The following is a 14,513-nucleotide window of genomic DNA, read 5'->3' as shown; positions in this document are numbered from 1 at the left end:
GGCTGAAACATGAAGGTTTACGTGGACGATATGCTTGTAAAAAGCAGGTCTTCCAGAAACCATGTCGCCGACCTCGAGGAAACCTTTGGCGCTCTCTGAAGGTATAAAATGAAGCTGAACCCGACCAAATATGCTTTTGGGGTAACCTCAGGAAAGTTCCTGGGCTTCATGGTATCGGGGTGCGGGATTGAGGCCAATCCAGAGAAAATTCATGCCATCCAAGAGATGACCGCCCCAAGGTCGATCAAGGAAGTTCAGTGCCTCACGGGAAGGATTGCGGCTCTTAATCGCTTTGTCGCGAGGTCGGCCGAACGATGTTTGCCCTTCTTTCAAACCCTCAAGCAGTCGAAGAACTTCTGTTGGACCTCTGAATGCCAACAGGCATTCGAAGAATTAAAAGGCTACCTTAGCTCACCCCCACTCCTGGCGAAGCCCGAACCTGGGGAGGAACTATTTTTGTACCTGGTAGTCTCTCCCACAGCCCTTGCAGCTATCCTTGTCAAAGAAGAAATGAAAGTCCAACGACCGGTTTACTACATTAGCCGCGCATTGAGGGACGCCGAGACCAGGTATACTAAATTAGAAAAACTGACCTACGCCTTGTTGATTGCAGCTCGGAGACTCCGACCTTACTTTCAAGGGCACACGGTGATGCTACTCACCGATCAACCGATCAAGGCGATTTTGCACCGAGCTGATACCTCTGGAAGAATGGCAAAATGGGCAATCGAGCTCACAGAATTCGACATCAACTACAAACCTAGACCAGCAATAAAGGCCCAAATATTGGTAGATTTCATAGTAGAATGCACCATCCCCGAGGAGGCCGAACTTGAGCAAAGCAAAGTTGACGACCTGAAGACTCAACCGAACTCCCCCAACGAAGAAGCCAGTCCCTCCGATTGCTTTTGGACCCTCTATGTGGACGGATCTTCCAACATGGCAGGCACGGGTGTAGGCCTGATCTTGGTCAGCCCGGAGGGAGTCGTCGTAGAGTACGCTCTGCGTTTCGAGTTCTCCGCAATAAACAATGGAGCGGAATATGAAGCTCTGATTGCAGGATTAAGGGTCGCCAAAGAGCTTGGAATAGGTCAACTCCGGGTGCACAGCGACTCCCAACTTGTGGTGGGACAAGTCAGCGGGAGCTATGAAGCACGGGAGGACAGTATGGCCAAATATCTTGAGAAAGTAAAGGAGTTCACCCCCACCTTTAGCAGTTTCGACATCAGGCAGATTCCAAGGTCGGAGAATACCAGAGTCGATCTTCTCTCCAAGCTGGCGACATCGGCTCCGGCCGAATTGCCCAAATGCGTCCTCTTTGAAGTTCTAAAACTTCCGAATACAGAAGAACCGCGGCCCATAATAGAGATCGACTACGAGCCCAGCTGGGTCGACCCACTAATAACCTATCTTAGAGATGGAGTTCTCCCCCGAGACGCGAAAGAGGCCCGAAAACTCTGAAATCAAGCCTCCCGGTACATCCTTTATGAGGACAAATTATACAAAAGATCATACTCCTTGCCCCTCTTAAGGTGTCTCCGGCCCTCACAAGCTGACTATGCTTTATGGGAAGTACACGAGGGGGCTTGCAGAAACCATTTGGGTGCCAGATCTTTATCCCACAAGCTACTCCGCCAAGGGTATTACTGGCCAACAATGCATCATGATTCGATTGAATATGTCAAAAAGTGTGATCGATGCCAGAGATACGCCAACGTCCAGAGACAACCCGCTACCGAGCTCACACCTTTGAGTGCCCCATGGCCTTTTGCACAATGGGGGATGGATATTCTCGGCCCCTTTCCCATGGCATCTGGGCAAAGGAAGTTCCTCCTTGTAGCAATCGACTACTTCACCAAATGGGTCGAGGCCGAACCACTAGCAAAAATCACAAAAGCAAAAGTACAAGATTTCGTTTGGAAGTCAATTGTGTGCAGGTTCGGTCTGCCTAGAACCCTAATCACTGATAACGGACGGCAGTTCGTGGGAGCAAGATTCGCCGAATTTTGTGAAGATCTAAACATCTCCCACAACTTCACATCAGTAGCCCACCCTCAGGCGAACGGCGAAGCTGAGGTAACTAACAGAACCCTATTGCAGGGAATTAAGACAAGGCTTGAAAAAGCAAAAGGAACTTGGGCGGACGAGCTTTATCATGTGCTATGGGCGTATCGAACCACCCAGAGGTTACCTACAGGGGAGACTCCCTTTGCTTTAGCCTTCGGTATGGAAGCCGTCATCCCGATCGAGCTTAAACTCCCGTCGGCACGAGTCGTGACATTCGATGAACCCCAAAATGCACAAAGTCTCAGAGCCAACCTCGACCTGCTGGAAGAAAGATGGGAGATTGCTCAGGTTCGAATGGCAGCCTACAGATAGAAAGTTGCCCGATATTACAATGCCCGGGTCAAGAGCAAAGCCTTTAAAGTAGGAGATCTGGTGCTTCGACGAGCTGCTGTCTCACAACCTCAGGAACGGGGGAAGCTCGCCCCGAACTGGGAGGGACCTTACGAGGTCAAAGAAGTAGTTCGGCCCGGAACTTATTATCTCAAGGAGCTCGGAGGAGCCGACCTTCCGCGACCGTGAAGCTCAGAAAACTTACGAATGTACTACCGGTAACTTCATTTTAGTCGAAAGTCGCATACCCATGTGTCTTTAGACAATTCAAGCAAACTGTGTCAAAAATAAAAGGGCAATCTCATAAAGTCGAAGGCCCGGTTCCTTTTAGACCGGATGGGGGGAGAGGCCTTACAACGCCCATGTGTGCCCCCACAGCCCTGTTAGGGACAGGAGGAGAACCTCGCCCTAACTTGAGCAAAGTCAAAGGCCCGGTTCTTTTAGATCGGATTGGGGGAGAGGCCTTACAACGCCCATATGTGCCCCCACAGCCCTGTTAGGGACAGGAGGAGAACCTCGCCCTAACTTGAGCAAAGTCAAAGGCCCGATTCTTTTAGACCGGATGGGGGGAGAGGCCCTACAACACCCATATGTGCCCCCACAGCCCTGTTAGGGACAGGAGGAGAACCTCGCCCTAACTTGAGCAAAGTCGAAGGCCCGGTTCTTTTAGACCGGATGGGGGGAGAGGCCTTACAACGCCCTAATGTGCCCCCACAGCCATGTCAGGAACAGGAGGAGAACTTCGTCCTGACATGAGCAAAGTCAAAGGCCCGGTTCTTTTAAACCGGATGGGGGAGAGGCCTTACAGCGCCCTAACGCGCCCCCACAAGCCAGGCTGATAACGAGAGGAAAACCTCACGCCGACTCGAGCAAAATGAAAGGTCCGGACTCCTACGGGAGCCGGGTTCCAACGACAAAGAAGACTTCACCCGGACTCCTACAGGAGCCGGGTTCCAACGACAAAGAAGACTTCACCCGGACTCCTACGGGAGCCAGATTCCAACGACAAAGAAGTTTTCATCCGGACTCCTACGGGAGTCGGGTTCTGACGCCAAGGAAGGCTTCACCCGGACTCCTACGGGAGTCGGGTTCCATCCACGACGCCAAGGAAGGCTTCACCCAGACTCCTACGGGAGCCGGGTTCCATCGCCGACATCAGCTATAGGACAACCCCGCCCGGACTCCTACGGGAGCCGGGCTCCGCTGACAACAGCAACTGCCGATAGGCCTTGTCCAGACCCCTACGGGACCCGAACTTTGCCTATGACTTTGATTGCAGGAAGACTTCGCCCTGACCCCTACGAGAGCCAGGCTACTCCAACTTCAAGAGGGCTTCTCCATTCGGACTCCCAAGGGAGCCGAACTTAGCTCCGACTTCAGCAGAGAAAAAAAAAAACCAAGCAAAAAAGGAAAGCAAATAGTGCCCGAAGGCAACAGAAGCTCGAATCCCCAAATTCAAGCCCTAGGAAGGACTTCGGGCCCGAAGGGCCCCAAGCGAACCTGCAACCATCGACGGAATGACAGTCGGGTATCTTCGAACGGCGTAAGAGCCGAAAAGTAGCTCGACAAATGACAACCCCACATGAACAGAAGATGTCGTCGATGACCCTGGGACGACGTGAAAAAGAAAGGAAGAAGAGAAGGAAGAAAGAGGAAAGGAAAATGAAGAAGTTCGACAGACAACTATTTAATGCGAGATGCAGACGAGGTAACAAAATCTCTTTTTCATTTAACAAGAGTATACGTTACAGGACCCGATGGGTCAGAAAAGAAGAAGAAGAAGAAGAAGAAGATACACGTCATCGCAAGCCTCGCAAACATGGTTCGGGAAGGGTGCACCGGAGGCCGCTCTGAGCTACGAGCTCCTCTTCCCGTCTCTGTCCTTCTCAATCGCGTTCTCCAGTGCGTGTAACAGCTCTCGCCCCATCTCACCTCATTCTGTCTTCGAAGTCCCAACCCTAGCGAGAAAAGAGTGGGATAGATCTCCGGAGGCGGTAAGGGCAACGACGGCAGTAGCAAAGACCTGTTTCAAGAAGAACCGGAGTCACCTTGGAAGCGGTAGCGACGCCAGAGATGTGCCTCATCTCCGAATGCTCCACGACAGCCGCCACCCAAAATGCTCCGGCAAGGTCGGCATGCGCTACTTCCACCGTCCCCGCAACAAGTTCCACTGCCCCACCGTCGACGCCGACCGCCTCCGGTCCCTCGGCCCCGACGGCGTCAAGGATCCCGTCATGGCTTATGACGGCAACTCTGCCCTCTTGACCGGTATCACCCCGCCTTGCTACTCTAAAATTCGCAGGCAGAATAACTTCACCGACAACCCCCGTTACTAAACCCCTGTTGTTGAAGGAATTCTTCCCTGAGCCCCCTTTAAAGCGACGGAGATTCTCACCGGCCGCCGTTCTCCTCCTCACCTTCCTCCAAGCCCTAGAAATCCCCTCAAGAACAGCCTCCGGGGTAGAGGACATGGTGTAGAAACCCTCAGAGAAGAATTGGGGGGCTGAAGAAGGCAAGGACTGGTGCGAGGGAAGCAAGGCTCTCAGGCGAAAGAAAGGCGCCAGGATGAAGCCATGAAAGGACTAGGGGGTTTAAATAGCCGACGGATCCTAGCGCAGTTATGGCGGCGAGTCTTCCTGGGCCAACTGGTGCGTGCCACATGTCACGCTTATCCCCTTCATCGCTATCGAGGGTTGACCGTTCGCAAATTCCCGTGGCACGGCGCTTGGGGATCGCGTTTCGATGGGGGTTCCGAAAAGGCTCTTCAGGTCACCTTCACCGAAAAGCGGGCTCTGACGTACACACATTAAATGCCAAAATATCTGGAGGCGGCAGTGCGCAGGATTCGAAGAGACGGTTCCGGCTGTGCCCATCTCTCTCTGTACTTCCTTTGTTTGAAATTCAAACTCGGAAGTAGGGGGACTGGTGTTGGGTATAAAATACCAACAGCCGGAACCCTCAGCGGAATCGACTACAGAACAGCTCCGCCCGGACTCCTACGGGAGTCGGGCTCCACCTCCGACATCAGCTACAGAACAGCTCCGCCCGGACTCCTATGGGAGCCGGGCTCCGCCTCCGACATCAGCTATAGAACAGCTCCGCCCTAACTCCTACAGGAGCCGGGCTCCGCCTCCGACATCAGCTACAGAACAGCTCCGCCCGGACTCCTACGGGAGTCGGGCTCCGCCTCCAACATCAGCTACAGAACAGCTCCGCCCGGACTCCTACAAGAGCTGGGCTCCGCCTCCGACATCAGCTATAGAACAGCTCCGCCCGGACTCCTACGGGAGCCGGGCTCCGCCTCCGACATCAGCTACAGAATAGCTCCGCCCGGACTCCTACGGGAGCCGGGCTCCGCCTCCGACATCAGCTACAGAACAGCTCCGCCCGGACTCCTACGGGAGCCAGGCTCCGCCTCCGACATCAGCTACAGAACAGCTCCGCCCGGACTCCTACGGGAGTCGGGCTCCGCCTCCGACATCAACTACAGAACAGCTCCGCCCGGACTCCTATGGGAGCCGGGCTCCACCTCCGACATCAACTACAGCACAGCTCCGCCCAGACTCCTATGGGAGCCGGGCTCCGCTCTCGATGTCGACTGCTGGTAAGCTCCGTCCAGACTCCTACGGGAGCCGGACTTCACCTTTAACTTTGATTGCAGAGGACTCCGCCCGGACTCCTATGGGAGCCGGGCTCCGCTCTCGATGTCAACTGCTGGTAAGCTCCGTCCGGACTCCTACGAGAGCCGGACTTCACCGGACTCCTACGGGAGCCAGACTTCACCTTTAACTTTGATTGCAGAGGACTCCGCCCGGACTCCTATGGGAGCCGGGCTCCGCTCTCGGTGTCAACTGCTGGTAAGCTCCGTCCAGACTCCTACGGGAGCCGGACCTCACCTTTAACTTCGATTGCAGCGGACTCCGCCCGGACTCCTACAGGAGCCAGGCTCCGCCCGCAGCTTCAGCTCCGAGAGGGTTCCGCCCGGACTCCCACAGAAGTCGGGCTCCACCCACGACCCCAACCGCCAGGAGGACCCCTCCCGGACGTCTACAGAGGCCGGACTCCGACCGTTGTCAAGCTTCAATCAATAGATCCATGCCCCCTGGCAGGACACAATAACAACCATGATCCTGTTCCACTTCTTGTAGCGGATTCCACGCGGCTCCATCACCCCCTGCGGCAGACCCATTACTCTCTGACAGGCTGTGTCAATGGCCACGATTCTGCTCCACTCCCTGCGGCAGGTGCTGCGCGACTCCACTACTCCCTGACAACTAGCGGCAACGGACGCCACTCCACTACCTGCAACTGGCTCTACGTGGCAGGCCGTAGCAATAGCCGCATGTCTACTCCACTATCCTTCGCAATAAACTCCCCTGACCATGGGCGGCCCACTACCAGACGGTTATAAATGTCGCCATCAATCCGTTGCCTCCCCGCCTATAAAAGGGGGACCCAGATACGTTATTCTCTAAGCTCATTTCTTATCTCAAAACTCTGCTAAATTCTCCGTTCGAGCACTCCATTCTTGTTGAGGTAGAGAACTGACTTGAGCATCGGAGGGTCTTGCCGGAGCAACCCCACCTCCGGTTTAGACTTCCTTTGCAGGTCCCGGCGGCGACCGCGGCTTCCCCGACTCCAGCTTCTCCGACGCAAGCAGATTTTTGCACCAACAGTGGGTGTGTGAGGGCCGTTCACTATGATACTCCACATATCATAGTCGAGTGCTTGAATAAATATTTTCATCCAAGCTTTCCAATAGGTGTAATTAGACCCATTGAAAAGTGGAGGTCGGTTGGTGGATTGCCCCTCAGCTAGAGAAGTGCTGACATGGGTTGCCATAGATCTTTGGCTCTTTGATTGTTTAGATCAAAGAAGGGCTAGAGCACCGGGCTCTGATACTACTTGTTGCCCAGCTATGCAACCCAAGAGGGGGGGGTGAATTGGGTTTCTAAAAATTTTAAGCTTAACTAATGACTTATGAGAAATGTTTGATAAAGCTAAAAAGATAGAGTGAGTAGAATTAATTCAAGAAAATAATGAAGAGATAAAGAAGAGCAATTAGACACACACCAAACAAAAGGATTTATAGTGGTTCGGTGCCAACCTTGCACCTACATCCACTCCCTAAGCTCCTACTTAGGAATTTCAATCCACTAATCTGGTATTCAACCCGAATACAAACGTCAGAAACTCCGACTCTAGCTATCCCAAGCTAGTTCACTTATTTTTTGGGTACAAGCCAACCCTATACACTCCGATTCAAGGTTTGGATCAACCTTTCCTTGTTTTGGAACCCCTCCAAAACAAAACCAATCACTCAAACTGAGTATAACAATTTATAGCATAATTAAGCACAAAGAAAAGCTCCTTCAATGAGCGAATATAACTTTAAATACACTTTACTTAAAAGAAGAAGACCCTTTTTGGATTTCCTCAAGGTGGATGAAGACTTAAAAGTGCTCTTGAGGAGTTGGTGAGCTTGGATTGAAGGCTTCTTGAAAGATTTGAATGAGCACTTGCTTAGGGCTGAAATGTTGGCTTGAAATTCCTTTTTCAAAATCTCTCTCTTTGAATCCTCTCTTTTTCTTCATTTTGTTCTTCTTTTGTTCTCCTTTTTCTTGTTTATATTCTCCTTGTTGATTTCCATATTTTTGTCCCTTTTATAGCTTTAAGAAATAGTGGAAAATATTCTAGACTGAAAAAGAGCCGTTAGACCATAATAAATGAGCATTAAAAGCACTTAAAATGGGTTAAAAACTAGCCATTGCAGAAAAATCCCGTCACAGGGGTCGACTCATGAGTCGACTCATGCCTGGGGGGCAACTCATGGGTCGACCTCTGTGGAAAACATCACAGAATCGAGCAAGATCCGAGGTTCTGTAAAACTGACAAAAAGACTCACAGAGATCGACTCATGAGTCGACTCATGCCTTGGGGGTCAACTCATTGAGTCGACTTACAGAGAGTGCCAAGACAGTGCCGGTCAGGAATTTCAGCGTGCCAGTCATCTCATGTGCCATGAGTCGACTCATGAGTCGACTCATGATTTTCAATCATGCATATCTTTCAATATACAAGTTCAAAATCAATAAAATTTTCACCATTGGATCACAAATCTTTTGTTCTATCATTTGATACTATCAAATCAGGGTTTTGGTAAAATTATAATTTTGCCCCTGAGGAGTAATAAGGCTTTTTCAAGTGAGAAAACATTGGTACCCCTTCAACTGCTTTGTAATCATCAAAATCAATCTAAAGAGCAACAACACCCCTACAATCTCGTTAAGAGCAGAGGAAAAACCCTCACTCGAACACAAAAAAAAAGGAGGAGAAGAGAAAAAGAAAAAGCGACGAGCTACGCCAGTGATAAGGGAAAGCGATGAGCTATGCCAGTGATAAGAGAAAAACAAACTACATCAAAGACACAAGAAACTTTGTCTCAACGATGAAGGAAACTCTTGTCAAAAATCCTCAGTCTCTAAGAGGGAACCCAACACTGGCAGGAGAAAATCGACTTCTTCAAGGTAACGAGAAGTTCGGGCCTCCAAGCTCGGGCATCGAGAGGAAGCATCAAACTCGAGTGGCCTCGAAAAGACCTTCGGTCATGAACAAAAGGAGCAAATCAACACGATGACGACTAGGAACCTTCAAACAATGTCGACATCGAATAAGACAAAAGATAAAAGAAGTTCGGTAAACGACAACTTAATGCAAGAATGGACAAGATAATAGAATTTTTTTTTTTCATTTCATTAGTGAAGTGTACATTACAAAGCCTTTGAAGGCCAAAATAAAAAATGACAAGAAAAGGAAAGAATACATAGAATAAAAGATAAAGAATCTCTAAGGAAGCTCGGCTTCTTCAGACTTCAAACTCTTGGTTCCAGCCATCATCGAGGATTGCTTTAAGTTTTTGACTTCTTCTTCCAGTTCTTTCTTTCTTAACAGCATCTCCCGATACATTTGGTGGAACCACCGACTCTGACCCTCTGACTCTCGAAGCCTCTTCCTCAAAACTTTGGACTCCGCTTCGGCATCCTTGACCGCCTGCTGCTCATAGGCCAGCTGAACTTCAGTTAAACTACAGAGGAAAAAAAATCCTATCAGAAACCTAAAGGAGTTCGGTGCAACAGAAACTAAAGAAATATTTAAGAAGTGGAAGAGAGCAATAACAAAAGGTGGAAGCAGAAGTCAAAGCCCGGTATGGAAAGCTTCTTGGTATAAATAGAAACAGTCGGGGGGGGAGCGTTAGCCTGGCCAGTTGGCCCGGGAAGCTCCAGCTCGTACTCCGAAGGAACTCCATACTGAAGCCTAATCAGTGAGATTTCTTCCAGAGTCAGAGAGCTGGGAATGGTGTCTGGTACAAAGATCGGATGAGATTCATCTACATAACTAAAATTTTGGGGGGCTGGAATGGACAAACTCCTAGAACTGCTAGAGGAGGAAGTGCTGGAAGATATTTTGAATCGAGTGAAAACCCTAAAAATCCCAAAAAAATTAGAAAAAATAAGAAACGAGATGTTTGTGGAAAATTGAATAGGAGGAATGTAAAGGAAGAAAAATGGAAGAAGAACAGCAAGAGAAAAAAAAAAGGGAGGGGAGTTCTGAAACTAACCTAGGCTGGTCCGAAGGATGCAGATATGCAGAGATGGGGACGACTCGAAGAACACCTAAGGCCGAAAAGGATGCTGGGGAAGAACGAAACTCTCAGAAAGAAGGAGGGATCGAAGAAACTTCCAAGCAAAGTGAGACCCCTGAAGGAGGGAGGTGGGTTTAAATAGGCGACGAGGTCCGACGGAATAATGATCGCAGATCTCCTCTGACCGATCTACAACCACCACGTGTCCCACTCATCATGGCAGGTGGTTGAAAGTGGCCGACAACTGACAGAACCATTATTGTGCCATACCTAGAGCAATGCTCCAGCAAAAAATCCAAAAAAATCTTTTCAGATCGCCTCGATTCGAAAAGGCTCCAGCACCAGCATGCCAAACGCTAAAATATCTAGACACAACCGAGTACGAAAATTGAAAGAGGCAACTTCAGTTGTAAAAATTTCTCTGTACTTTCTTCATTCGGGATCCGAACTCGAAAGTAGGGAGACTGGTGTTGGGTATAAAATACCCCCATTCGAAGTTCGCAAAAGGCCGACCCTTCCAGGCCTCTTACGGCTTCTGATCTTCTGTGGCATCTTTCTGAACTCCCTCGACCGTCCGAGCTTCCCTAATACCATTCGGACTTCTTCGATAATGAGCTCCTCCATTCATATGCCGGGCTGCTCCAAATGATTTTCGAGATTCACTATCAACCAACTTTCTACAGTGATTGGCTACCCTCTGAATCTCTTCCGGACTTCCTCCTGCCATGAGCAACTTTACTCCAAACTTCTTTCAGACTTCATCAATGTCTGAGCTTCTCCAACAGTAGGACATCGACAGTAATCAGACTCTATCCAAGTTTCTACGGTGGTCGACCGACTTTCGAATTTCATCCGAGCTCCTACAAGAGTCAGACTCTATCCGAACTTCTACAGTAGATGGATCACAGACGAACTCCTACAATAGACAGGCTCCACCAGTCGGATCTCTACTTTGAACTTCTTTAAGACTTCATCAATGACCGAGCTTCTCTAGCAGTCAAACTTCTACAATAAGAAGTCTCCATCCGAGCTTCCACAGCAACTGATCTTCGTTCGAGCTTCTACAATAAGCGGACTCCTTTCGGACTCCTACAAAAGTCGGACTCCATTTGAACTTCTACAGCAGAATTGAATCCCGAACTCCTCCAATGTTCGACCTTCCACAGTGTCCTCAAGACTCCTCCAGCGGACAAACCTCCACAATGCCATCCGAACTCCACCGTCGGACGACCCCCTATCGGATTCCTCATGAAACTGGACCTCTCCGATGGATAATCTTAAGATGAGCTTCCACATCAGGCAAATTCCAGACAGACTTCTCTGACAATCAGACTTCTACCGAACTTCACCAACAGAAAGCCCCCGTCCGAGCTTCTACAGTAGATGACTCCCGCCTGTAGCATCTGCGCCCAAGGCATCCGACAATAGTAGACTCGTCAGCAACCTCGAAAACATTCGAGCTTCTCCTGGATTACTGAGATAAAGAGCCATTCTGCCCCATCAGATGTCCCAGCCGAGCTTCAGCCGTCAGGCCCGAACTCTCTGGCAAGTCACGATAATAGCCACTATCCTACTCTACTCTCTATAACAGATTCCACGTCGCTCCACCACTCTCTGGTAAGTCACGACAACGGACACCACTCCACTCTCTCTAACGCCACTACTCTCTATAACAAACTTCGTGTGGCCCCGAACGGCCCACTACCAGGCAGTTACAGACGTCGCTGTCAATCAGTTACGCTCTCCATCTATAAAAAGAGACCCCCAGATACGTTCTTCTCTAAGCTCTAAACTCTATCTCAAAACTTTGCTAAAATCTCATTCGAGTGCTCCATTTTTGTTGAGACAGAGTACTGACTTGAGTGTCGGAGGGTCTTGTCAGACCACCCCCAACTCCGGTTTAGACTTTCTTTGCAGGTCCTGACGGCAGATGCGATCCCCTTGACTCCAGCTTCTCCGACGTCAGTGAAATTCTGCACCAACACATGAGATGCAATTGGAAAAAGTTTCCTACCTATGAACTCATAAGGATTTGTTGTGCTAACACAAGATCATTATAAGAAATTAGGGTCTCAATCCCACTAAGATAAATATGTAATATGTCTCGTTCATCATAGTAGAGGATTATGATGTTCGATATAATAATAGGAGGCACAATTAAATCTAAAGATCTTATTTAATTGTATGAGTCAACATGAGTTGTTTGCTTATGTAATGTTCTTTAATTATTATAGATTAAATTCTATAAATAGTATTTTCACTATTATTATGAGAAATTTTAAATTTCAACAAGTTAATCGATCCCAATTATGTGGATTGATTGAGAAATTTAAAAATCATACTCACTCAGGAGAAGCTCTCCTATATTCTTAATATCTCCGAACTACAAGAAGTTAGGGATGATGCCATAGAAGAGGAGGTATCCACATACAAGATGTGAAAGAATGACAGTTTAACTATCAAGTGCATCATACTAACCTTTATGAGCAATAAATTATAAAGGCAGCATGAGAGCATGGATACTCAATCCATACTCCTCAATCTTAATGAGTTGTATGGAGAACAGAGTAGGACTACTAGATATAAGATATCTAAGTAGTTATTTCATGCTAGAATGACTAAGGGGTCATCCGTACAAGACCATATCCTGAAGGTCATTGATCTGATCACCAGATTGGGTCAACTAGATTTTGTGATGGATGAAAAATTAAGTCAAGATTTGATCCTGCAATCTCTCTCCGAGTCGTTCGCTCAGTTTGTCATGAATTATCACATGAACAAACTGAATACCTCCTTGTCTGAGTTGTTAAACATGCTCAAAATAGCTAGAGCCACATAAAGAAAGAAAAGGCTCTACTTCTTTTTGTGGGTAAAACCTCTAAGAAGAAGTCAGATTTTAAGGGTTCAAGAAAGCTCTGAACCCTAAGGGTGGCAAGATGAAGAAGAAGGGAAAGAAAATCTTTGAACAGTGTACCTGCTTTCACTGCGGCAAGACAGGACATTAAAAAAAAATTGCAAGTTATATCTTGCAACTATAAAGGTTGGTGCAAGCAATGCACCAAAAGGTATATATGAGATACATAAAATTTTATCATTAAGTTCTTCCAATTCATACTTTTGGGTATTGGATACTGCCTGTGGTTCTCATATCTGCAAGTCATTGCAGGGGCTACAGAATATTAGAGTGCTGAAGAAGGGTGACTTCGAGCTCCATGGTGCTAGAGGAGAGTCCATCGAAGTAGAGGCTGTAGGGACATATATGTTGAAGTTACCTTCTGGAAAGATCTTAGAGTTAGAAAATTATTATTATATACCTAAGATCATTAAAAATATTATTTCTGTACCATTGCTATTGCAACGAGGTTATGAAATAAATGAAAAAAGCAATAGTTGCTCAATTTCTTTTTCTAATAAAATTCTTTGTCATAGCGTTATTAATAATGGTCTTCTAATTCTATCTAATGATAATATTTTTCATATTGATGAAAGCAAAAAGCGAAAGAGAGATGAGATGAATAATACTTTACTTTGGTATTATCGACTTGGTCATATAAGTGAGATAAAAATTAACAAGTTATACAAAGAAGAGTTCTTTGATCTCTATGATTATAAATCATTAGGTACTTGTGAATCTTCTCTTATGAAAAAATGACTAAGACTCCATTTAGTGGATATGGAGAAAGGATAAGTGAGTTATTAGGACTTGTATATACTGATGTATATAGTCCAATAACAACAGAAGCCAGAGGAGGATACTCTTATTTGGTAACATTCACTGATGATTTATCTAGGTTTGGATATGTGTATCTTATGAAATACAAATCTGAAGCCTTTGATAAATTTAAAGAGTATCAAAGTATAATCGAGAAACAAACTAAAAAAAGTATTAAAATTCTTCGATGTAATCAAGGAGGAGAATACTTATCCAATGAACTTCTAGATCATCTTAAAGAAAATAGAATTCTCTTTGAATGGACCACTCCTTTTACACCACAACTAAATGGTATAGCAGAAAGGAGGAATCATACTTTATTAGATATGATGCGGTCCATGATGTACCTTACAGATTTATCTATTTTCTTCTAAAGATATACCCTAAAAACTGCTATCTATATCCTGAACAGAGTACCTTCAAAATCTGTACCACGCACTCCATATGAGATATGGAGAGGAAAGAAGCTTAATCTTAAGTATCTTAAGATATGGGGTGTCTAGCTTATGTTAAAAAAAATTTTAGACATAAGCTGAGTGCTAGGGCAGATAGATACTTGTTTGTAAGTTATCCTAAAGAGAGTATAGGATATCTCTTTTACCATCTCATTGAATAAAAGATTTTTGTCAGTAAACATGCCACTTTTATGGAAAAAGAGTTTATCCTAGAAAGAGATAGTGGGAAGAAAATTGAACTTGAAGAAGTTCAAGACCTACAAATGCAAGCACAAGATGATCCTCAACTAGAATATCCATTAATAAA

Source organism: Elaeis guineensis, chromosome 2 (genome assembly GCF_000442705.2).
Source record: "Elaeis guineensis isolate ETL-2024a chromosome 2, EG11, whole genome shotgun sequence".
Taxonomy (NCBI): Eukaryota; Viridiplantae; Streptophyta; class Magnoliopsida; order Arecales; family Arecaceae; genus Elaeis; species Elaeis guineensis.
Note: the sequence above shows the minus strand (reverse complement) of the source record.